General features: G+C 41.8%; 1 pseudogene; it reads left to right on the top strand.

Moving 5' to 3' along the window:
- The first annotated feature begins 4,868 nt into the window (after nucleotides 1-4,868).
- LOC147427853 (homeobox-leucine zipper protein HDG2 pseudogene) lies at nucleotides 4,869-5,729 on the top strand (annotated as a pseudogene).
- The last annotated feature ends 22,062 nt before the right edge of the window (nucleotides 5,730-27,791 follow it).

The raw sequence follows: 27,791 nt of genomic DNA, 5'->3' as shown, positions 1-27,791 counted from the left end.
GTTAGGTTAGATTTAAAATTAGGTTAGATTAATTAAGATCTAAGATTAAGTTAGATTACATTTAACTTATATTTAAAATTTATGTTAATTTTAAAATTAGGTTAGACTTAAGATTATGTTAAGATTTAAATTAAATTTAAGATTATGTTAAATTACATTTAGGTTTATGTTAGATTTATGTTTATGTTGAGTTTAAGATTAATGTAGATTTAGATTTATGTTAGATTTAAAATTAGGACAAGATTTGAGATTAGCTAGGTTAGATTTAAGTTAATTTACATTTAGGTTTAAGATTTAAGATTGGATTAGGTTTAGGTTTATGTTGAGTTTAAGATTAAATTAAATTTCGATTTAAAATTAAGACAAGATTTAAGATTAGATTAGATTTATATTTGAGTTGATTACATTTAGGTTTAGGTTAGATTTAAAATTAGATTAGATTTAGGTTTATGTTGAGTTTAAGATTATATTAGCTCTAAATTTATGTTAGATTTAAGATTAGATTAGATTAGATAAGATTTAGGTTAGATTTTAGGGCATGTCAATGAAAGCTTTGCCCAAAGAGCAAACACTAGGTACACAACAATATGTATATTCCCATAAGAATCTGACACTTATTAACTCACCCATTAACCATGTTCAATTAGCTCAGAATCACCATATGTTCAATTAGGTTAGATTTAAGATTAGATTTTGGATTTAGTTTTTATATTAAAGTCTACCTTTGGGATTACAAAAAAAATAGAGCTAGGCGAACGATGATCCCTCTCTTCCTCTCTACGGATGCGACCTTAAGTTGGAAAGCTTTCAACGACATGATACTCAGATTCAAGGCCAACATGTAATGTGCTAAGTAATCCCTCGAACAAGGATTGCTGTGAAGAGATGTTAAGATGCTCTGAATTGCAACAGCTAGAGAAGAGACAAAGGGGTTTTGTCCGCTACAGGCAATATCATGTAGACATGGATGTGTAGATTTCTCATACCCACAAATATAGGCATTGAACAATAAAGATGAGATTATAACCTGGTGGTTCTGATCTCTGTCCACCTCGAGACCGAGGTGTGCGAGGATCAGACATGACTAGATAATGTCAGGTAGTTTACAATATGAACAAAGAGAGAGAGAGAGAGAGAGAGAGAGAGAGAGAGAGAGAGAGAGAGAGAGAGAGAGAGAGAGAGATAAAAGACGGAGGATGTCAATAGAAGATTAAATTTTTGTCTAAGTTATAAGGTTTTTATATTCATTATGAGTAGTGACGAGGATGTGGGACCGTCCAACCGAAACACCTATCTCTCAACAAGGACCTTATGTCCTTGTAATCAATGCAAGTATGCTATGTGACGGACAAGACGTGTTTCTTTGTAGCATGTTCACAAATTTGGCAATTTTGATCCATCTATTATAGATGGAGTTGTTGCCAATTATAACTCGTCGGACTCTGACGCTGGCCAACATGCAACAATCTTGCAACCCAATAGACGTGTTCGCAGGCACTTTGGTCAAGCAGCATACGTGAGGCCACAAGATGTAGCCTCTGATAGCTCAGAGGATGATCATGTAGATCACATTCCCAACGAGGCAATGCTTGAGCCTGAGATCGATGAAATGATCAAGACGATCATGTATTCAGAAAGGCTTATCTATGACGATATGAAAAGTGAAGCCGATACGCCATTGTATGATGCGTGTCTAGATTGAAGGCGCTCTTGGTTCTTCTCAACATGTAGGAAAAGTTTGGATGGAGTGACACTAGCGTCACAGTGGGTTTCAACGTTCACATTGGAGGTGGCTAGACGGATTTGATAAAGTCCGGGACATGCTATGGCAAACCATAGATGATGAGCGCATGTATGGGATTGTCATGTGCAATCTCGATGTTGACAAGATGATGACGGAAGATCTAGAGGCTAAAATCAACCAATTTTTCATGCTTCTCAATCCAGTGATGCAAAAGTGGATTTCACAATACGAGGATGCAAAGCAAGAGCGACAAAGGGCACAAATCGAGTGGAGACGGGGAAGACAACCGCCGATGCATTATCCGGCGGGTCTGGAGAGCCTACCAACATTCATGAGATTAAGATGGTTGCACAACCAATTGAAAAGCACACAATACTGTGGTGAAGAAGTGAGAGTACTCTCGCATTATGAAATTTTGGAGGTCATTTTGAGGGCGTTATTGAAGAGAGAGAAAAGAAGGCGCAACCTGTTATAGAAATGATATTTTATGATTTATTCAGTTGTTTGACAGGTGGAAAAGACTAGACCAAGCTAGGCCTATGCGAAAAGAAGGCGCAACCTGTTTTAGAAATGATATTTTATGATTTATTTCAGTTGACAGGTGGAAAAGACTAGACCAAGCTAGGCCTATGCGAATGGAAATATATATTGTACATTTTATTATTCAAGTGGTCTTTATGAGCTTTGGCCATTTATGACCGGCCGGCCAGTTTGTACTCATTTTTGGGCATTCAAGAAATCTATAAATAAATACGTGCAAGAGGGAAATGCTCACTCTTGCACGGGGGGAGATTGCACCCGGTGTCTGCGTACTTCTTCTCTCCTCTCTCCTCTTCTCTCTCTCCGTGCCGGCGTAGCACTCCGCTCTGCACGTGCTCTCTCGTTTTACCACGCTCTCTTTCTCTCTCTGCTCATGTACAACTTGGATTATGCGTTGTGTGATTCGAGGTATGCAGATTTGTTCATTTCATGGCTTGTAGTATATTGTTTTTGCTATTTTGCAGGGCTCGTGACGTTTTCGATTGTAGCAGTGGTATCAGAGCATAGGCTACGCTCCAAGACTAAAGATTTTTGACAAATAGCAGCTAAGTGTTTTGTTTTCTTATGCTCGTAGGTTTTGTTAATTGCTTCAATTTATAATAATTATTAGTGTCGATTGTATGAGATAGTGATCTTTAGAAATTGAAGAGAATCCTTTCTTTATTATCATGATATAGTAATTATTAGTATAATTATGTTAATTGAACATATTGATAGAATAGATTAAACATAATCTTATGCTCGGAATCTTCTGGCAATATGCAATAACAAGAGAGGAATAGGATCTCTTTCATGATATCAAGGTTCATCTACGACTCACAGTATAGGATAATAGGTGAGGAACGTTAGATTTCAATTGCCTGTTAGCTGATAAGAAATCCACGAGAGAATTTGACAAAGGGGAAAAAGGAAGAAGAATAGATTTATGAAGAGGAAGGTAGCCTGAGTTTCGATGAGCAAGAAGTAGAAGAAGAAGGAGAAGAGACAACGAGGAAGATGAAGCTGTAACGGATTTTTTATTTATTTATTCCGTCTCTCTCTCCCGTCATAAGGAGCACTCTCAAGGACTCATTGCATAGTAGGAAATTAGGAATCACCCCCAATTTAGTCTCTCAAATAATCCTCACATCAGGCTATTGAACCTCCCTAGACTCTTCGCATCCTCCACACATCACCAAGGAGAGTAGCACCAGGTGCGAGCAGCATAACATAGAGCACGCATCTCTACCCTCAACCAACAGCGTCTGCATTTGCAGCAACGCTTCATCCCGGACCATTGAGCAACCAACCATCACGGTTGGCAAGTAAAATCCACCGCAGTCCCCTTCCAATTTTGGCACTTTTCAATCATGCCAAATTGTCTGATCTGAAAAGCAGCAGAAGCGGCAGCTGCTCCCTTGTGTGCGTAGTAGTTTTTTGCATGGCAATGCCGGTGAACTCCAGCCATCAAAGTGTGTGGGCACGAAAATTCTTTCCATTTCTCTCTCTCGGTACACTCCGCGTGAACAATTATAGCTCTCTCTCTCTCTCTCTCTCTCTCTCTCTCTCTCTCTCTCTCTCTCTCTCTCTCTCTCTCTCTCTCTCTGGTCAACTAGCGACTAGTCTCTCTTTCCCTCTCCTCGGCTAGTTACCATGCAGCATGCAGCTGTGGTGCGTTAACGAGCAACTCTCATCACCTCACAGCCACACATAGGTGCATTCAAACTCTCTCTCTCTCTCTCTCTCTCTCTCTCTCTCTCTCTCTCTCTCTCTCTCTCTCTCTCTCTCTCTCTCTCTCTCTCTCGGTCGCGTCCTCAGCTAGTAACCATTGCATTCTCTGTCTGCCTCGGTTGTTGGACACACCCGCACCCCACGTTACTCTCTCGACCCTCCTCAGTTGCTGGATGCCAGGCACTGGGCTGCGCACCACCTAGCCGCCATGCAAACTCGAACTCTCTCTCACTCTCTCCCTACCACCCATTGCTCCTGCGACAACTGAACCTTCTCTCTCTCACACCCTCTTCCTGCCTGTCCAGCCGCCACGCTTTTTTCTTGGCCAACCACCAAACTGACACACACACACACACCCAGTCTCAATATCTCTCTCTGTCGCTGGTTCATCACCATACATCTGACTCTCTCTCCGGTCGCCAACCACTCCCATGCAGTGGTTCTTTCATCCCCCGCCCCACTTCTCATCACTCAGTGGCCGCATGCAGTCTCCAACCACTCCATTGCGGCTGTGATCGTCTACCAACCCACCCTTATCATCCCGCTTCTCTCCCTCACTTGATACAACCACCCGACACTCCTTTTCTCTCTCTCAACCAGTCGGCCGGATCCATACGAACTCTCTGCTCTCCTTGTTGGCAACAAGGAATGGGTAGCACCACCTTTGCTAGTTCCTACCATCGGAAAACAGACGAACTCCTTACAATATTGTTATTAGTGTGGCAACAAGCCTTCCATGGCGCGTGCTAATAAGATCGAGGCTGCTTAAGTACGTGTGACCACCAAAGACGTAGCACCAAGCCAGGGCACCTCAGATTTGCACGCCTCGTCCACTAGCAGCTAGTGCTCATTCGACAGCTCCGACAGTAAAACCATGGCCTGGACCACTCTCTATTACTGCAATATGCATGGCTTGGCGCTCCAAGGGTTTCTTGTACATGCAGCAGCGTGGGCCCCGAAGCTCGATCTAAATTTTTCTTTCAGAAGCCCTTTGTTGTTGAGCTTGCTCTGGAAGAACTTTAACAAGTTTCCCAAGATTCTGAATCCTTGTGGGTTCCTCATCCTTCCTATTCCACCACAGGTGATCCTATCGAATGTATTCATCATGATGTTTATGTCCAGCGGTTCCCTTGCGACAATTGGCCCTACGCCTATGGGGCTACACTCCGAGAGTACCTGCCACACTGGCTTTCTCATCATGAATTCTCCCTCCCTTGTTGAGACCCTATGGATGTGAGACGCTGGGCAAAAATGTTCCCTTCCATTATCTCTCAAGTTCACTCTGTTGAGATCCTTTCTACTGATGGCACCATTCAGTTGATGTACTCAGAATTTCAGCTGCCTACCCAATTGGTTCCCACTCGAGAAAACTACATCTTGAGATATTCGAAGCGCGTAGGCCATCTATGGGTTGTTGTAGACGTGTCGATCGATAGTCTACGTGGGAACCCGCCCACGATGCAGAAAGCGCCTTTCTGGCTGTATTATTAAGGATATGCCTAGTGGATATTCCAAGGTCACTTGGGTAGAGCATGTGGAAGCTGATTCTAGAGGGGCTCACATTTTGTACCAATCATTTGTTAATTGCGGTATGGGATTTGGTGCTCAACAATGGCTATGCACATTGCAAAGGCAGTGTGACAGAATTACAAGTATCTTAGCAAATAATGTACCAACTGGAGATATGAATGGCCATGTGTGGAATACACTAGTCATAACTGCTTCACTTATTTAAGAATGTGTTCATTGACTAACAATCAAGGTATTTCTATAAGCACTCTAAAACCTATTGCTAACAATTTCGTGCAACTACTTCTTGCGTAATTAAAACAATACCGCTCACAAAAGAAAAATCTCATTCTATCAGCAGTATCGGTCAGTGTTTTATTTAAATTGAATGATTTTTTGAAACTAGCTAAGCAAAACCAAGGGTGTTTGATGTTGACGCTTCTGCATTTTCCTATGATGTCCCACCTTTTCCCCTATGCTCTAAATTTACACCGTGTCTCACAAAATATTGAACGACATTATTGGTTTGTCCAAGCTAATATATATTCTTTGTGAAATCATCTACAAATGCACCCACATTCACTACTCTATTCACTCCAAGTCCTTACAGGGACACGATACTTCATAAGAAGCTAATAATTAACATGCTATCATGTTTGCAATACTTTTATAGATATGTAGGTCAGTTGTTGTCACTCTTCCTGTTGTAATTTTTTAACCGTTGTATAAGGCTCGCAACGCTAACAATTGACAACTAGGTATTCTCATTTAGGACCTTCATTATTCCCCTTTTTGTAGTTAAACTCTCCCACTTTCAATCCTAACTTTGCATCCATTTTACCATTATCAACTTTGACAATATTGATGGGCGATTTAGTTATATTTTGGCACCTTGTCTTTTAGTAATACTTTTGCAGATAACATTCAACTACATTGCTACATTGCTACTCCCTCTGTCATACAAGATTGTGCCAAACTCCTACCTGTGTTTCCTGATACCATTCAAAGAGACAACACGGCTCTCTCACGCATACTCAAGGACACCATTCCAAACCCTCTTGGTATGTACTCGCATACGTCACTCCTCTTTTCATGTCTCAGTTCTTTGCATTATGTTCCACGCAGAATTCTCAAACACTGCTAAGGTCCTGCCCTCTAAATGTATCGAAAGAAGATTTGTCTATAAGCTATGCAGCTACTCATGTGAGCTACAGTGCTCTCGGATAGTGCACAACAATTTGTAAGTACTTTGATATATTGCACTGTGATGCCAACAACATAATAAATATTTTTTCTTTTATGTCTTGCCTAGTCCATTGGTCATGCACACACAGATTCGCCGATCTAGGCAATGTGTAGATACTCATCTTGGTGCAGATCTGCCGATTTAGGCAGCACATTAATAAACTTCAGATTTATGATTTTTAAACAATATCGAATGCAGATCCGCCGATTTAGGCAGCATTAGTGCAGATTCACCAATTTAGGCAGCACGTTTTATTGGTGTAGACTTGCCGGATGAGGCAACACTGATCTCAAAATCATGCTGCAGTGGCTGGCCACCACTGTAACTGGTATGATTTTGTTACCCGGGTAGAGAATGAAAGTGATTTGGATTTGGACTTATATTGTGGAATTGGAATTGGATTGGGATTTGGTATCTGATGATTACTTTATCACGGCAATGTTTATGTGATGAGACTTGAGACTGATGATGAGTGTGACCAATGATATCCTGATTCATCAGGGTATGACATATACTGCTTATTCTAGTGGTATGGGACACTAGAATAGGTAGTATGTGGATGACGGCAGGCATAAGCTAATGTTGTTTAGTTTCATAAATTTTTCTTTTATTATGTGATGTTTTTGACACAACATACTAATCACTGTTTTTGACAAGGACTGTTTGTAGATTTTTATCTTCGCAACCGAGGACAGTTGCTTTCCAACGAAGAGGTATGTTATAGAAATGATATTTTATGATTTATTTCAGTTGACAGGTAGAAAAGACTAGACCGAGCTAGGCCTATGCGAATGGAAATATATATTGTACATTTTATTATTCAAGTGCTCTTTATGAGCTTTGGCCATTTATGACGGGTCGACCAGTTTGTACTCATTTTTGGGCATTCAAGAAATCTATAAATAAATACGTGCAAGAGGGAAATGCTCACTCTTGCACGGGGGGAGATTGCACCCAGTGTCTGTGTACTTCTTCTCTCCTCTCCCCTCTTCTCTCTCGTCGTGCCGACGTAGCACTCTGCTCTAGGAGGTGCGCCTGCACGTGCTATCTCGTTCTATCACGATCTCTTTCTCTCTCTGCTCGTGTACAACTTGGATTATGTGGTGTGATTTGAGGTATGCAGATTTGTTCGTTTCATGGCTTGTAGTATATTCTTTTTGCTATTTTGCAGGGCTCGCGACGTTTTCGATCGTAGCACAACCAATGAGCAACAACCTTACGTAATGCAGAAATGCATGGAAACACAAAAATGAAAGAAAACATTTAAAAAAAAAGTGTTGTCCCATTTTCGTAACGTAACTTCCTCGTCTCACAAAGTAGGGCCCACTGCTAGTAGCCGTCAAGTTGCTGAAACCTGACTATTGATTGATAGCTAACTCTCTTCTTCATTAAAAGATATCCACTACCTTTATGAAAGGCTTTCAAAACTAATTCTCCCTCCATTATACCTATGGCTTTGTCTTCTACCCACCCAAGAAGTTCTAGAGGTTGCTCTACACTGTCCCCAACTAGCCTCACCATTAGTGTGCCAAGAAGACCATGTAGTAGCATAAGCACTATCTCAATCTCAAACTCTCTCACTACAGATAATAGGTGGCAAGAGTAGAGGATAAGAAAATGTTCTTGGGTTCTTATGCAGCCAAGAAGGAGAAAAAGCTCGAAAGCAACAAATATGTTTCATTTTGCATGGAAAGCAAGAGTTCTGGATTTCAAAGTCAAGGTTGGTAGGAAGACTATGAAAGAAGTCTTTGTTCAACATGTTTTCACTCACTCTGATGTGATTGCTAATGGTGGTGATGTCTCCATGGTGCATAATCGATGGTGCAACTGTAAGTTAATTATTTAGCACTCCTCTATAAATGTTTTCTTACATTTCAAATGTGAATCTGTTTTTTTCTTCTCCTATTACAGACATTTAATTAGGTTATACAGATGTTTGTATTTATTTCTATTCTCTTACATTCACATATGTTTATCCTTCCTCATATGAGGAATGGGAGCCATTGGAGTGCATTATAGGTCTCATCTCTGTGACCCATACTCATATTGGGGTCTTGCAATATGCGGATAGAATAGCAAAAGCCTTGCGGACGAGGGTATTTTCTTCTATGACCATTTCTACCAACTCAATCAAAGGAATCAACGAGGAGTGTTGGTGAAGGTTTCACTACCAACCAACTGGAACTCCGTGGATTGGCCCGTTCCCGACACAACAATGAGTGAGGCATTGAGGAGCTGACTCTACAGGGATGTTCAGAGGTCTCTCTGAAAATTTGTACCCACTAAATTGATGAAACTTGCAAATTTCTGTCCTGTTGGTCTCTTTGTCGAGTTATTTCATACGTGCAAAGTACATGTTGCTAAAACTATGCTGCTCTACAAATCATTTGATTCCCTCTTGTGTGATAAGCTTCTTGATTGAGGGAGGTATGTGAAAGAAATAGATGGCATATGTTGCGAGATTGCTCTTGACACTTTCATTGTCAAGTATATGCTTGCGACACAGACATCAATAATCTCCTTTTGGTACAAGCGTTCTCACATTGTTGAAGGTTTCTATGTGCCTATGGATCAAGAGGGAGCAAGTCTGGCAAACAATGCTGTCATAGACGTGGAAGTGGTGGACAAAGACCTAAATCTTATGACAATAATTACAATAAGGCAACAATTTTGCAACTTCGACATGACATAGTGGAGGAGACTGCCAACATTGACTCCGTAAACGTTTATTTCTTGCTGGGCGGACAAAGAGTAATGCAACGAAGGGAGAAGCATTTTCTGTGTGGATATCTTTCTAGCCGTATTCAAATTGTGCCCATGTAATCTAGCTTGAATGGCTTCAATGAAATGTAACTTTTAGACTAGTTTAATCTTAACATCAAGTGTTTGCTCAAGGCTCTCTCTCTCTCTCTCTCTCCCCCCCCCCCTCTGAGTATTCGAAACACAGATATGTAGACAGTATCAATTTAAGGTATAAACAATGAATTACTAAGTACATTTGTAAGTACAAATTCCGATGTGCTCAATGGGCTTAAGTACATTCCTTGCAGGTATGGGACCAAAATGTCCTCTAGATAAGAACCGTGAAGATGCCCTTCAATGAAGGTAGGGAAATAGTAGTGCCGGGTGGATTAAGTAAACCCTTATGTGGTGTGTCATCAATCAACAAAGTATTGAGAGCATCATAAGGCAGATTGATCTGTTCAAAGGGCTTGTAGAAAAGTGGTACATTAGCTTTAGTTGGGTGGAAATGTCCCGCAGTGGTATTACAATTTCTTTGACTATACACAAAATAAAAATCCGATCTCTGAATTTCAACCAAATTGCAAACTATGGTAACAAGGGGATTCAATCTTTGGGCCTGCATTGAAGACCAGATAGCAACCCTAAACCGTGGAATCAAAAAATTCAAAAATTTCTTTGTGCCTGGTCGAATTACTACTGAGATTTCCCAAGCAGAAACTACGTAAATTTGAGAACTCTGTATGTACACTGTACGACTGTCGTAGCAGCAACAATCCATTGAGATCCAAGATAATTAGTCTCTGCAATCATTGTGTGCATACATATAACTAGTTAGAAACAAAAAAGGGTATATTATTTAAGTACAATGGATATTACTGGAACAACCATATCTACTTGAAGCAAGAGTTCATATTGGTCATTTATAATGTTGACATTCTGTTGTTGAGTGTCGATGTAACCTTTTGTATTGCCAAGGGTATCCACCTCCTTTGGTTGTGCAATACAAGACTCTTGTGTTTCCATGGCCGAATGATTAACCTATTCTGTTGTCTGTTCCTGGCTTTGATTTGCAATGTTGGCCTCCTCCTCTACATGGTCAAGACACTTTTTATATTCTCTCGGCTCTGAAGAGCTCTTCACATCAGCAATTACAGGATCTTGGACTCCCTCATATGATCATGTGCTGCATCCTGTGCCACAATAATAGGCACTCCCTTATCCTCCTCTACTTGGCCTAGAACCTCTGTTGGTTTCCTCGGCTCTGAGGAGCATTTTACATATGAATTTTCAAGGGCTTGGTCTACTTCACATCGATCAACCCCGACTTCGGATTCAACAACTTCAACTGCAAAGCATACCGCTATCTGTTCCTCTAATATGGGGTCAATGTTAGGGATTTGGTTTCCAGTGGTGGAAACTTGCATGAATTCCTCATCACAGGTTATTGCTAAATTTATTATATGGTCGTCGAGAAAACTTTCTTCTGCATCTAAAACTCTTGGAGTTGAAAGAGATAGTAGATGTTGAATCATTGAAGCATGGTACCTTTGTAAATATTCCAAGGTATAATTTTTCACAACATTCTGCAAAATTAGGTTAACTTGTGGTCAATACTTTAATTAATAACAGCACCAAGTTGGTCCAAACCATAGCAAGGAAATACCTTTGACATAAATGGATTCTGTTAACCCTCATGGCTCACGGACACCCTATTACCTACGACGGATGTTGTAACCTACGGCGGACATTGTATTATTTATTTGGTAGAGTCAGGTACCGGGCTTGTCGGTCCAATAGGAAAAGGGTAAGAGTGATCACCGATGAGAGGCGCACTCTAACTGGAACATTCAAGGGATTAGTTGGCTAAGCATGGGCGCCCAAGTGTGAATGGGGCGAGCTCATATAAAAGTCAACTAAGCCTAAAATTCACTCATTCTTTCATTTGTGCAATAGAAGAGTGCTCTTGCTCCATCTCCATCTCCATCTCCATCTCCATCTCCATCTTCTTCTTCTTCACCTCCTTGTGTGTGTGTGTGTATGTGAGAGAGAGAGAGAGAGAGAGAGAGAGAGAGAGAGAGTGGGCGATCGAGCATTACGAAGGCACGACGGCTATGGCGAAGCGGTTGAGCGCGGTGAAGCGGCAGCTCCTTCTTCTCCGCGGCGAGGAATCCTCCACGAAGCAAGCGTAGAGCGGTGAGTGACACACCATCGCCTTCTTTGAGCTTACTAGTTTAGGCTTGTTGTGTGCTTGGAGCCATTTGTGGCTCGCACACAGTGTATCGGCAAGTTCCTTGCATTGACACGTGCGACATACGCGCACATTTTTGGCGCCGCTGCCGGGGAATGCCATACATGAAGCTCGAGTAGCACTCTGTGCTTCTTCGTGGTGCAATTTCTATTGTAGGAAAGGTAAGGAAGGAGTGTGTGTGTGTGTTGAGAAGAGGGATTTGGTGTTATACTGTGTGTTTTTTTTGTTAATGGAGTTTTCAAAGGTTCTGTGTTATTTCTCTGTGTATTAAGGTAGTTAGTTTTCTTTGTTAATAGAGATTTCAAAGGTTCTGTGTTAATTCTCTGTGTATTAAGGTAGTTAGTTTTCTGTGTACAGTAAGTAGGAAGTAGATTAGTGAAAGTTAATAGAGTGTGTTAGTGTGTAAGAGTAGGTGTATTAGTTAGAAGTAGGTAGAGAGAGTGTGTGTGCGCTCTCGCGCAGGCCGCGGCGGCCTTATCCTTAATAAAAAAGAAAAAAATAAAATTTATTTTTTTTAAAAATTTTAAAGGTAGGACCGAGATCGGGAATATCTCCCAGACCCAAGCCCAGACCCAAGCCCAAGCTCACGCTCAGGCCTAGGCCTCAGTCGCCTTTTAAAAAAACGAATGTTAGCTTCACACGTAGCTAAAAATTGATTTTTGAGGACCAACGGAAAGTCAGATGCCCGAAAATTGTGCTGTAAAGCACACAGCCACCCTCTAAGTGATACGCTCATTTCGAGCTATCACAAACTTTAATAAAAAAAAATCAAAAATTAAAAAACATAAAAAACAAGAAAAAATCAAGTAGAAAACGGGGTGCAAAACACCCACAAAACAAAGAAAGTAACCTTTGAGGGTATTTGCCAACACTTGTAGGGCACCCAAAGCACATGTATCTACGCTCTGGTCGTGTGCTAGAGTCCGAACAACTAGCTAGTGCTTCGATTTACGGGGGTACTCACTATCCTTCCACGCTAGGGTCTACGCCCTCGACGGGGACCCAAGGTAGTGCAACCCAAGACCCAAATATAGCGGCTAGCGACTCTTCCTCTGACTACGATATTATGGAAGAGCATCTTACACAAAGCCCCGGGGGAACAAATGAAACCGTGCCTAGCTGGGCCCAACAACCTGGAACTAGTGTTTTTAGCCGTTTGATGGAAACTTTTAGTAGAGCTACGCGCTCTGAACATACGGCTAGTGAAGTAAACAAAGGGGGTGGGGAAGTAGAATCACCATTCACATCTCCTGTAGACCCCACACTCCCTCAGAGTGTCCATGTGGACATTCTACCTACCTCATTTAATGAGGGCCCTACCGAGCTACCACCTTCCAAAGTCGCCTCTAAGGTAGGGGTGACTAAAAGTCAAAACACGGGAAGCAACATTGCATCCACCTCACGACAACCCTCTAGTACACCAAGTTTGGACGGGGTATTTCTCAATGAAAATTGGGAGTATGACCTACACACGGAGACTTTGACCGACCTATACATGGGCTACACATACCATGTGGGTTGGTTAGAAGTTGTACAATCCACATCTAGTGCCACTAGTCTGGAGGAACAACAACACATGATCTGCAATGTCATCCATAGGATTATCTAGTTCGAGAGGCAAAATCGAGGAATAAACATACCTTCGACGGGTCCTATGCAATTTTTAGACACGGGCAAAGGGAAACAACCCACTCTATCACACATGGAGACTCCCCCAGTGAGTCCCATCGATCCCTCATATGTTGTTTCGCCAGGGGTCTCAATGCAATCTAATCCCACAAGTGATAGATTTACTTTTCCAAGTCTAGCTCATCTTTCCCTTGATGACACCACGGCTACCATGCCTACCCCAATGATGGGCATACCAAGAAACACACCATGGACCTCGTTTGTTAGTAAAGCACCGCTACATGGTAGCTCAATGCCTGCAATAGTACCTACAAGTGCGTACCAATCGTATGCACCTATGGGTCCACGTACTCATGTAGTCCCTACCCCTCCCATTGTTTCAACTACCTATGCCCCGCAACCACAACACCCAAGTTCTTATTTCCATGGGACTATACCGGCTAGCATTAGCATGTCACATCCAACGTCTGCTATGCCTAGGGCCACACATATGAACTTTGGACCACCACATGGCACAACATTGTACCCAACGTGGAACCCAAGGGCTTCCTATGCGCCAAGCCCAATGCCAATACCTACTCCACATGTAGTCTCTGGAGCGTCTTCACCCACGGTGCCTGCTCACTTAGGTGACTTGGCAACATTTGCTCAAGCTATTGGTCGATCTATTGCTGAGAATATGCGTAACACGCTTGATAGAGATCCTAGAAGTAAGGCAGTTCAAATAGCCAAGCTCACACAAAAATTTAGTGGAGACGGGGATGTGAGAAAGCATATCGAAGTGTTTGAACAAATATGAGATTCTCTAGGAGAACACAATGACCTACATAAGAGCAATGCTTTAAGCCTAACCTTTAAGTGGAAAGGCTGGGGATTGGTATAGAACCCTAAGGGTGGAAGAAAAAACGATTTACCCTACTCATAGGAGATTGTTCTTAAAAGAATACATACGAGAGGGAGTACTTTGGGGTGTAGCCTCTCAGCTCCAGAAAGCCCAAGAGAGGAACGAGAGTCGGTGAGAGACTTTATAAGTCGCTTGAAGCATTTGAATTCTCGTTGTAATCCAAATGAGCGCTTCAACAATAACCAATTGCTGGATAGATTCATTAGGGGATTACGACATGATGATATCTACAATGGCCTAGTCATTAGAGGTATCACCACTTGGGAAGCAGTCACCACCAATGCGATCCAATTGGAGGATAATTTAATGATTCAAGGAGAAAGAGTGTCTGTTGAGTCTAAATCTATTAGCTCACAAGCATCGGGGCATCAGCCAATGACCCTAAAGCCTATTGCTAAGGAGCCAAAGATATCTGAGATGACTTTAGCAGATCTCACCAAGGCTATTCAAGAGAGTCTTAGAGACAATCGTGCTCCACAAAACAATCATATGTATCCAAGAAGGGAGCAACAATGGTGCTCAGTATGCTATGGACCGCATAGTACCAGTGAATGCCCTACTTTTAGAGTAAAATTCAATGGGAACTGCAATGCATGTGGGAGGTATGGTCATCAAGCTAAGGATTGCATAGTATTTAAGCGTGCGATGGCCAATAGAACAACCTTAGCATGGACAGACACACCTCGAGTGCCTGCCTTGATGCCGGCCCCACCTCTTGAACAAACAGCACAACACATGGTCCCTAGGGCCCAAAATGTTGTTCAAACAACACCCTTACCACCTCCAGTGCTAGGACCGCAACCACCACATCCGAGAATCACTTCTGTGAATCAAGTGGGCTGTGAGTCATCTATTTCTTGTTTGGAAGGCTATGAGAAAGATATAGATCCTAATATCGCCTATGGGATGGATGTGCTTGAAGAAAGTCCACAATACTACATGGAGGACTATTGGGGACAAGTCAAACTTGTATATCAAGTAGCTGCTCTTGCGGCAAGAGGCCAAAATATCAATTACACTGCTAAGAGACCACCTCTTCAATGCTATGAGTGTGGAGGTCCACATCGTGTAGCCGAGTGTCCTATTAGGCTACAAAAGAACGCCACACTAATGCAAACCAATCAAGCGAGCACTTCTACAATGCCGATACTCATGTGTAATCGATGTGGCATAGATCATTTGATTGCCCAATGTCCAAATAATCCAAATGCACCGAAGATCACGCCATTAAACTTGATTGAAGTTACCGAGGAGCCATCACCAAGTGCACCCGTGGTACCAGTAAACGTACTCACACGATCGATGCTCCAAAAACAAAATTATACTCTTGAGGAAAGAGACACGGCATCAATTGCCCAATCTCAAAAAAAGAATAAAACACAAAGAAAGAGAACGCAAAAAGCAGCGAAGTCAGACCCCAGTTCAAAGACCAACATAGGGACTGGTGATGACCCCGTATATATGAACGACGCTGAAGAAGATTTTGATTCAGGTGAAACCATGGAGACCAAAACGACCACTAACATAGAAAACAACAAGGAAGATCTTCATGAGCCACAATGGTCAGGATCCAAAAAGAAGATAGGAACTTACCCAAACCCTACAGAGGAGATTTAGCGAGTCAAGCAATGAAGGAGTTTGGTAGAAGATACCCAAAGGGATGTAGAACTAGCACCTAGGAAGATCCAGATTACAGACACCGTGTTCCTTACGCAACAACAACCTCACCAAGTCCATAGACCCTTGGACATACCTAGTGTCATCCAAGAACATAGTGACTTAAAGTCATGGGAAGGTGGGCGTACTCACTTCTTGATGGAAAGAATGTTTACAGAGGGACTACCTGATCCTATCGAAGAAATGGAGATCCCATCTTCCCCACGTCAAGGGACTCAAGGCCAAAAGGTGCCGTTAAACATTGCCAAATTGATGGATTTCATGTCGTCAAAAGTTAGAACCACCATCATGTCCAAACTATATAAAGACCCCGAGCTAGTCTCAGCTCTTCAAGCCTTCCTCAATGGAGAACTGAAGTTTGGGCTACCACAATTTGCACAGATGGATGGAGCTGGGGAGATGCCAACAGAGGAGGAACACTTAGATCCACAACCCAACCTAGATGAGAACCTTGTTATAGAAATACCCGTTAACAAGTTGGGACAATACTTTGAGGGTGATGAATCCAATGCGACTATACCAATCACTACTAAGGGATTAATTGTGAAGGGAATCCTTGATGGTGGCGCTGGGGTTAGCATTGTGACTAAAAATTGATTGGAAACTATGGGAAGACCTCACCTTGCGACCACAACCATAGTAGTGAAGATGGCCAATGGGTCTATTGTTAAACCTATTGGGATGCTAGAAGATCTCAAGATCAAGGTCTTTGGACATAAAATAAGGATTACCTTTATTGTTATGGATTTCTCCAAACACACTATGGCATCGTAGATGATCTTAGGACGTCCTTTCATGAGGGAAGCAAAAATGGTGCATGACTGGTCTAAAAACCATGTCTACTTGCAGTTCCAAGATTCTGTCATTCAAGTGGATCTTGTGACGGGTCGAGCACATCCTCTAGGAAACAGGTTTATAATCGATCATAGATCTGACACCACAGTTCACTCGGCCCCATTGCAGTATTGTTACACATGTAAAGCGGACACTGATGTTGGGGAAGATTCTCCTTATATGGATGTACTACCTGGGATGACTGAGTAGGACAATGTGGATTGGGTCCACCTAGCAGCAACCATAGACACTTGGGGAAATAGGGGGAGGACCTGGGTAACACCTGAGGGGGATGAAATACCACCACTTGTACCCTTAAACATGCTAGAAGCAATGCATATAGCTTCTAATGATCTACAAGATGAAAGTTTGACTGGCATTGAAACCAGTAGCGCCTCACAAGACTATAGCCCACACGATTTGGGGTCAGAATCATCAGTTGAAATTGACTCTGAGGACGAAGAATCTGAGTTAAATCTTAGTGCAAATGTGGGGACAAACCATTCAGGGCCAAGTGGTAACCTAGATGATAATCTATCCATGGGAGCAGAAGACACAAGTAGTGATTCATCTAGTGAGTCTTCACTAGAAATCGACCGTAATCGAGAATTAAACAAGAAGAGTAAGAGATATAAGAGGCGACGATACCGAGCAAATGTGCGTTCTAGAATAAATGAAAAGAAATCTACCGCAGAATGGCTTAATTATATAGGGGCATGTGATGCTCATCGAAAGTTGGTAGATAATTGGGGTGAATACCTTCAAAGTGTTATGTGGTGTAGTCCACAACCCATTGACATCGCACAACTAGAGGCTACAGAGAAGCCAAAGTTGAGCCGTACCGTAAGGAGACGACAAAATCGAGAGTTAGCTCAAGAACAAAAGGAATCAGAAGTTAAATCACAGTCCACAGAACAACAGGACCCCACAGACTTACACCCTGCACCTGAACATTTCAAATCCTATACCATAGAGGAACGTAAGGTTGTGTATACAAAGGCTCAAAGAAAACCTATCGATGGGAGCAATGGAGTCTATGATGGTCCAACGATAGTTAAGGAAATAGAGTTAGCAAACCCAGGAGAAGAGTCTAAACCTGTTTTCATTGCCCAAGATCTGACCGAGACTGAGGAGTGTGTACTTAAAGAACTTCTCAAGGAATTCAAGGATATATTTTCCTGAACTTATCATGATATGAAAGGTGTTCCACCTTCCGTGATGCAGCACACAATCCCCATGAATAGCATGGCTAAACCAGTTTAGCAACGACCCTACCCAATGAATCCTAAATATGTAAAGATCGTTCAAGAAGAGATTGAAAAGCTTGTGGAATGCGGATTCATATACTCAGAATGGGTGTCTCCAATAGTGATTGTGCCAAAAAAGAATGGGAAACTCAGAGTGTGCGTGGATCTCAAGAAGGTCAATGCCGCCACTAGGAGGGACCATTACCCCTTGCCATATTCAGAACATGTGCTTGAAAGAGTTGCAAGGAAGGAAGCTTATAGCTTTTTGGATGGGTACTCTGGCTACAATCAAATCACAATTGCGTTGGAGGACCAAGCTAAAACAGCCTTTATAACCGAATTTGGAGTGTTCGCATTTCGTGTTATGGATTTTGGCTTAACCAATGCCCCGGCTACCTTTCAAAGATTAATAAACACTGCTTTTAGAGAATATTTGAGGGAGTTTTGTAAAGCTTTCTTAGATGACCTTTGTGTTTATTCCTCTTTGAAAGAACATCTATCATGCTTACGAAAAGTGTTTGAGAAGTGTAGATTGTATCGCATCTCCTTAAACCCTTTCAAATGCCAATTTTGGGTTAAACATGGAGTCATTTTAGGGCATATAGTGTCCAAAAATGGGATTTCCACAGATGAGAACAAAATTAAAGCCATTGCAGAATTGCCACCACCTACAAACTATAAAGGAGTTCAAAGGTTCATGGGCCATGTTGGTTATTACCGACGGTTTATTTTAAACTTTGCCGAGATAGCTCCACACCTTATTATCCACAAGCAAATGGCCAAGCTGAGAGCACCAATAAGACCTTAATCTCTATCTTAACCAAAACGGTGGAAGCTCATCGTACAGATTGGGATTTAAAGCTTACATCAGCTCTATGGACTTATCGTACTACGTATAAAGTTGCCATTAACTGCACACCATTCAAGATGGTGTATGGACAAGAAGCGGTTATGCCATGGGAGTTTGTCGTTCCTAGTCTTCGAGTAGCTTCTCAAGAAGGTTGGGATGGTAACCCCTTAGTTGAGCGATTATATATCCTTGAAAGGCTAGATGAAGAGAGGCAATTAGCTGTGAAAAATGCACTTGTGGAGAAATATAGGAGGAAGAAATGGTTTGACCGTCATTTAAAGAACAAAGATATCAATGTTGGTGATAAAGTCCTTATGTATGGAGTGCGTAACGAAAAGAAAAAGTTGAAATATGTAAGAAAAGGACCATATAGAGTATGTGAGATCACCCCACAAGGAACCATTCGTGTGGAGACTCTTGATGGAGTGGAAACCATTGGATTCCTCAATGGGAGCAAATTTAAAAGATACTATGATCCTTTAAGCCAAGAGGAGTTGCGTGCCATCCATACAAAAAACGCAGCCAAGACACAAATAGAATTGGAGAAGATACAAGCTCAAGCTGAGGCTAAGGAGCGACAACAAGGTATAAGACAACAACGAGAGGCTAACCTTGGAGTCACACATGCATTCCACGTTGAAATCAACGAGGATTGGTTGGACTCTGACACACCTCTACGATACCCTATTGAGCTAAATAGCACCTATGGAAAAGTGCTATATAACGCCTTATTGGACACGGGTGCTAAATATAATCTGCTATCATATGGGGTGTGGTGTCAGTTAGGGAAGCCACCTCTATCTGAGAGTATTATCCAAGTCAAGGGTGTCAACAAGAAAAAAACTACGGTTTTTGGAATCTGGCACACTTCTGTTAGTTATGACAATGGGGTTGTAGCTCAAGACTTTTTGGTCATGCCTGTTGGAACTATGGAGGGTAATATAAACCTAGGGCGCACGTGGATGATAGCCACCAAATGCACTATTGATTGGGGGACTGGGGGTGTCACAACGCAAAAACCAACTCTTATCCCTACCACTCAAGCCATAGTCCCTGAGATATTGCCTAAGGAAATAAAACCCAAGACATTGCATGTCCAAGAGGTTGAACCATACGTCCCCATAGCCCAACTCTCTAGAGCTTCAACTGATGTAGTTGAAAGAAAGCTTGAGACACACAAGAACCATCCTAATATAACAAAGAAAACATACAAATGGGTCCCTAAAGCTTCTTTAGTAACCATGGCTGATGCTAAAAAACGGAAGCCTCGTAAGAAACGTCCCCCTCACTCCAAGAAACATGAAACATTGTGTTGGATTCCTAAACGACTATTGGAAGCCCAAGGATACTATGAAGGAAATGATCAAATCTGGGTGTCCAAACGTAAATTGTACTCTTACCTGTCACCGGGCCCATGTGAGCTCAATCCTGTGGCTCCAAAATAAATTGAAGATCGTGGAAAGGAAAAAATCACAGAATGCGACACACTTGCTCCAGAGCTAGTTTGGGTAACAAAGAAAGAACGATTTGTTCCACCTAGCTCAGGAACAAGGAAAGCAAATGAAGCTTCTTGCTCTTCATGTAGTTCCTATACAAAAAAAGAAGCTTCGATACAACCTCCACCTACCATTGTACATATCCATACAAGCAAGAGAGAGTTTCAACCGCCCATTGTAAGTTCACCACCTACAACGATGTTGCAAACAAAATCATGGGAGAGTACCTTACCACCCTTGCAACTAGATGAAACGCATAGAGCGATCGAAAACTATTGGTTAAATCCTTCATCTAAAACAACTTGGAACAACTGGTTTCAAAGGGTGACGACATCATTTCAAACGGTATGATCTACCCAAGGAAGGGGGGAGTGTTTGTTGACATCCATCATTCACTTGCTTCCCTCTCAACCTTTCTCCCTGACCTCTTAATCTCCAATCTTAGGGAATGTATATATAAATCCTTATACTCACAAAAACAAGATAAAAAGGTAAAAGAGCAAGAGCGACTAGCAACGAGAGAGCACCCTATCAGATCCTACACATAAGTCTAAATTCACCATGTCACATCAAGCAACACACAAAAACAACTCATGTTTTAAAGACCTAACCAAATCTATTTGTATTCTCAGAGATGGCTAGTTCACCAGAGGCATGCGCTTCTATTTTTGATGAAAGGTACCCTTTTTCTTTTTCTCAAGTGTTTCACATCTGCTACCCTGTACTTTCTTGCGAATGGGATTTGGTAGAGAGACTTGCATGTGAGCAAAATTTTGAGGAGTTAGAATGGCTGATACGTCTATGGATAACTAGTGATCCCTACCCAGTAGCGAATGTTTCTCCGGTGGCACATGCTTATTCTTTTGCACAGGATGAGTATCCATGCATCTCTAGGTTCTTGATCAACACGCTTGCGCAAGAGGATGATGAAGAAGAAATAATAGAGACCGAGGAAGACTATGGCCTCACGAAAAATGATTTCGTTTATCTAGATGATGAGGATAGAGGCCTAGCCTTAGGGTGGTCACCCGGTTTATATAATATCCTCTTTCCTTGATTCTAAAAGGGATGACAGATAGGTAGGTTAGGGGTCTGGATTGTGTTTTGAGTTTGTTTTCTAGGAGTTTTAATTTTTTCACACTGACATGCCTCCTAGAGGTATAGTGCTTGTTTTTTGGATGTGTTAGGTAGGACTTATATGGATCTCCATCCACATGGCTGAGGCTTCGAAATAGTCGTCCATTGCTTCCATCCATACTTCCGTATCTCTTTCCACATTAACCCCTTCGCCTTTAAAGCTTGGAGACTGAGCTTGTTTAAGGAGGAGCTTCTTCTCTTGCGCTGCCAAGTAGAGAGCAGCAGGCGGTGCCTATCCAATGGTATAAAACTCATTACTATAGCACTCTTCTCAAATGAACCTAAGCTTTTCCATACTCAAGAAGAAATTTAACTTTTGGGCTTAACCAGCCTACTTAATCTGTACATCTATCACAAAGGATTTAACCATTCCACCATTAGTTTAAATTCCATTGAATACATCCAAAATTGTCCGATAAATAATGGTAAAAACTTTACTCAAGAGCTTTGATCCATACTTATAACTTTATGTGCATCAACAGGCTACTTGCTCGCAACACTAGTCGCACCAACGACTTCTCAAAAACATCATGTGGAACCCACTGAATCCCAACAATCTCAACGAGTAAAACTCTTTAACATCACTCAGGAGACAATCCACTAGACAAATCCAATGTCATTATTCTGGGAAACATCATGCTCAAGCTTTGAGTATGAGCTATCCTACTATCCCTTATTTTTTCAAAATTTTCAAACAACATCATTTTCTAGTTCGTAAACCTATAGCTCTGATACCAGGTGTGAGGTCCCCACCCTGCCATATGAAACAGTGGATCTGATGGTGAACCTGGTGGCCACTAGATCTATGCGTAAGCAAACAAAGTGGTTCAGGGTTCAGCTAGTGGATGATCTCTCATCACAAAGTGAGTCGAGCTCGAGCCTACTAGCAATGAGATCTAGCTCCACCTCGCAGGGGAAGCGTACTTAAGCTATCTAGCGATCCTAAGACTCACCTTCCAAGAGGAGAGAAACCCCGAGTGCCTTTTTCTCCATGTTTCAGAGGCACGTACTCTCGAGATTTCACCACTCTAGGGACAATGAGTATTACTAATATCGAAGTAAGCACAATGGGGACAGAGAGTTCCCGACCAATCGGGACCACCCTTCTCATAGGCATTGGCAACCTGAGCCAAGCCCCCACTTTCCACCCCCACACTCACACTTCCTTGTGTATCCTAATTACTACCACAATGATTTTTCAACATAAACATTCCTTGATTAGATTCCGAATCACAATGTTCGTTAAGACAACCCTTCAATCAACATTGCAAAGCGGCACCAAGACAGAGTTCTAGTAAAAATTCTACTCAAACTTATTCATTAAAATTCCAATGTTCTGGAGGTACAACATTCCCCCTCTAGTGAGAGTTTACTCCTCCCGTTGTCGCCTAGCTGCCCATACAACTAGGTATGTCCACCGCATAGAAAGCACGACATGGACATTCCCACCGCTTAACCAGCAGACGTGGGTTCCCATCGCTTAACCAGCAGTCGTGGGTATCCACCGCTTAACCAGCAGTCGTGGATTCAAGAGCCCTTAACCAGGAACTCTGCCCCCTGTGATTAGGAGGGGGTTCATGACTAATTCAACATTGGAAATAGAATGAACATGCCGAGCTAAATTTTCCCTAGCAGACATTCTTTCCTATTGCAACAGTATATCCGTCAATCATTTCTTTCCTATTTTAGACTTTAATATACAAATGAATTCAATTGCCGAGGTTTCCGTCGGATTTCTCCAACATGTTTGGGGATATGTTCATTCCTAGCTAAACGTATGCAATGTTAAATTAAACAACTTGAATAAAACTGTGATCTACCTCTTCCATTTCTTTGTCATTGGCTCGTGAAATGGCCGGTGCTTGTTCGACCATGGGAGCTTTTCCTTTTCCATTTGTATTGCTCGTTCCCGCCTTGTGGTCGTGGGCACCACCGAAGCGAGTTCTCTTAACCGGGGCCATTTTACTCACTAATTTAAATGATAAACTTGAAGAAAAGAGCTAAAGTCCAAGAGCATCATAACAACCAAATGGCAGATTAAAATTATTAAAGAATCCTCCTTAGGCAAGAGATTAGATTTTTCCTTTGAGACTTAGCAATTTTATGGGTAATTCTTTGCTTACCCTATGGGAAATGGCTCTAAGATTAATTACTTGGCTTAGATGATTAAGAAATTCAGAAGTTTACTAATTGTTCACGAAAGAGATGAAGTAAGCAAGCTCATTCATTTTCCTAGAGCAATATGAAGATGCAGAATTGCCGCAGGCATGTGTGACATAAAATTCTCTTCTTTAATGGCCTAATGACGGATTAATTTTCAGTTTTAATCACCTTTTTAATGTGGGAGAAGATTGAGTCTAATTTAAATACAACACTATTGAGTGGTAAAAGAATGAATTTCATCAAATCTACACTATTACTGGCTGACAATTTATTAACTATGCTGCCTAGAGAGAGAATCTTTCCTAATCATGCATTAATCCTTGGTTAAGGATGATGAATGGCTGCATAATTTAGCTAATTGAATGATGATTATGTAATGGAGTATAGCTATGGATATTTAGAGAGCAGCTATAGGGAATTATAGCCAGGATTAAGCATAGTAGCTAAGGAATTTGGAGAATAAAGATGAGAATTAAGAAGGGCAGTAATTAAACCATGATTACCGTGATTAGGGGCTGAGAATCCTCTGATTTTTCTGATCCAATGAATCCTCAAGATGAGAATTTCGGCAGCACCTCCCTCCTTGTTTCTCCTTCAAAAACTGTGTGTGTACTGGCAACACCTCCCCAAGGTGTGCGTGTGTGCACTGGGTGGCTGTGTGAGCCTGTGTGTGTATGTGTGTGTGTGTGTGTGTGTGTGTGTGTGCATGCCTTTAAATAGGCCTCCTCAAGCTGAAAATCGATTTGTGCTGCTATAAGCAACTGAGTGAGCACTCAGTCCTTGCATGGCAAGTCTAGTTGCCTACCCACCAAGTGTCCAGTTGGTTTAGTTAAGTGGTTCTCACACTTAGTTGCAAGCTTGGAAACTTCCCAAAGACTCCCACAAGGCAAGAGGGCACCCCCTAGCTGCTAAAGCTGGTATGGAGTGGCCTAGAACCTGTTCCCACACAGCCCCGGGCCCCCGGTGCCTCCCCGGACAATTTTATGAAAAATTGGTTTTAGGCTAAAACGGGTCATACGAGTCGGAATTTGATGCCGAAAATTTCTATAGAAAGCTCTAACTAAGGCGTACTGGCCCGAGTACCTGCCATATTTAGCAGCCCCTGGGGTCCGACATTGCATTTTTTCAAATTCGGGGTACGGGAGCAGATTTTCGAGACGGTCAAAACTAGACGGGTCGGGTAACCAAAAACTTATTATATTTGGAAAATTTTCACAAAAATTATTTTAATTCATATTTCGAAGCTTTATAACATTCTAAACATCATGGCACTGACAAAATTTGAAAAACTGCTAAAAATAGTAACTTTTTTCATTATATTCATTTCATGGTACAATGGTGCTCTTTTTTGGTCGAGGTTGGAGACCTCCCCCCCCCCCCCCCCCCCCCCCCCCCCACCCCCACCACACACACACACATACACGAGGAGAGGAAGGAGAGCCAGGTATGCTCCTTCCCTCTCCTCTCTCTCATGTTCCCTTCTCCTCTTTCTCTCCCTCTCTCTCTCTCTCTCACACACACACACACACACACACACACACACACACACACACACGCATTGTGTCTTTGAGAGAGAGAGAGAGAGAGAGAGCATGTATAAAGAAAAACACACACACACACACACACACACACATATGCATAAACAAAGAATGCACACACACACATTGAGAGAGAGAGAGAGAGAGAGAGAGAGAGAGAGAGAGAGAGAGAGAGAGTAAAGAGAGAGAATGAGAAAGAGACAAAGATATAAAACACACACACACACAGAGAGAGAGAGAGAGAGAGAGAGAGAAAACAAAGAGAAAGAGAGAGAGAATAAAAAACCAAAGAGAAAGAGAGGGGGAGAAGATGAAAGAGAGAGGTAAGGGGAGAAAACAAAGAGAGAGAGAGCGATTAGGTTAAGATTTAAATTAGATTAGGTTAGATTACATTTAGATTTATGTTTATGTTGAGTTTAAGATTAAGTTAGATTTAGATTTATGTTAGATTAAAATTAGGTTCGATTTAAAATTAGGAAAGTATTAAAGATTAGCTAGCTATGTTAGATTTAAGTTAGATTACATTTAGGTTTAGGATTTAAGATTGGATTAGATTTAGATTTATGTTGAGTTTCATATTAAATTAGATTTAGATTTAAGATTAAGAACCCTAGGAGCTAGAGACTTGGATCCTGTACCCAACCGCCCATACTTATAGGCTCTTAGCCCTAGGATCCCCTGTCTACACTGCTAGCTGGCCCGTGGCCGGGGTCCGTGACCCCCCTTTAGGGTAGGGCCCTTCCCGTAGGACCTGTGTCCTGACAATGTTAGAATTTAAAAACCCCTAAACCCTAAACTATCAAACCTAAAGAGCAATACAAAAACACTTACAAAATCGGCCTCAAATGATGCCCACCCGCCGCTCCCCCAAGTGGTGCGAGCTCCCTGCCTCTACTCGCGCTTTGGCTGTCTCCTTTTGTTGCTTCCACTTGTCAGGATTCTCACGCACTACTTTCTTCGCATTCTTCCAATCTTCTTTGGCCAGCCAATCTGGTCTGTTCCACCCATGCTAAAAAGTGATGTGACGCTAGTGTCACTCCATCCAAACTTTGCCTGCATGTTGAGAAGAACCAAGAGCGCCTTCAATCTAGACACACGTGCTCCATCATACAATGGTGTATCGGCTTCACTTTTATATCATCATAGATAAGCCTTTTTGAATCCATGATCATCTCGATCATTTCATCGATCTTGGGCTCAAACATTGCCTCGTTGGAAATGTGGTCTGTATGATCATCCCCCGAGCTGTAAGAGGCTACATCTTGTGGCCTCACGTATGCTGCTTGAACAAAGCACCTGTGAACACATCTATTGGGTTGCAAGATTGCTGCATGTTGTCCAGCGTCAGAGTCCGACGAGTTATAATTGGCAACAACTCGCTCTATAATAGATAGATTGAACTCGCCCAATTCGTGAACGTGCTTCAAAGAAACGAGTCTTGTCCGTTGTCTAGCATGCTTGCATTGATTACAAGGACATAAGATCCTTGTTGAGAGATAGGTGTTTCGGTTGGACGGCCCCACATCCTCATCACTACTCATAATGAGGGTAAAAACCTTATAACCTGGACATAAATTTAATCTTTTGTTGGCATTCTCCATATTTTATCTCTCTCTCTCTCTCTCTCTCTCTCTCTCTCTCTCTCTCTCTCTCTCTCTCTCTCTCTCTCTCTCTCTCTCTCTGTTCCGACTCTAAACTACCTCACATTCTCTAGTCATGTCCAATCCTCGCACACCTCGGTCTAGAGGTGCACGGAGATCAGAACCACCGGGTTATAATCTCATCTTTATTGGTGAATGCCTATATTTGTGGCTACGAGACACACCCACGTCTACATGATAGTGCTTGTAGTGGACAAAACCCCTTTGCCTCTTCTCTAGCTATAGCATTTAACACATCTTAACCTCTTTTCACAGTAGATCTTTGTTTGAGGGATTACTTAGCACATTACATGTTGCCCTCCAATCTGAGTATCATACCGTTGAAAGCTTTCTAACTTAAGGTCGCATCCATAGAGAGGAAGAGAGGGATCACCGTTCGTCTAACTGTAATTTTTTGTCCGTAATCCCGAAGGTAGACTCTAATATAAAACCTCAATCCAAAATCTAATCTTAAATCTAACCTAATTGAACATGTGGTGATTTGCAGCTAATTGAATATGGTTAGTGTGTGAGTTAATAGTGTCAGATTTTGATGGGAATATACATAATGTTGTGTAACTAGTGTTTGCTCTTTGGGCAAAGCTCGCCTTCATTGACATGTACTAAAATCTAACCTAAATCTAATCTAATCTTAAATCAAACATAAATCTAGATCTAATCTAATCTTAAATCAAACATAAATCTAGATCTAATCTAATCTTAAACTCAAAATAAACCTAAATCTAATCTAATCTTAAATCTAACCTAAACCTAAATGTAGTCTAGCTTAAATCTAAATCTAATCTAATCTTAAACTCAAAATAAACCTAAATCTAATCTAATCTTAAATCTAACCTAAACCTAAATTTAGTCTAGCTTGCGATTGTCGAAGGTTGAACAAGGGTGCAGATTTCGTAACTTCCTATCAATGGAA

This window comes from Adiantum capillus-veneris, chromosome 23, assembly GCF_014529385.1.
Source record: "Adiantum capillus-veneris isolate H3 chromosome 23, ASM1452938v2, whole genome shotgun sequence".
Taxonomy (NCBI): Eukaryota; Viridiplantae; Streptophyta; class Polypodiopsida; order Polypodiales; family Pteridaceae; genus Adiantum; species Adiantum capillus-veneris.
Note: the sequence above shows the minus strand (reverse complement) of the source record. Positions and strands in the feature narration are given on the sequence as shown.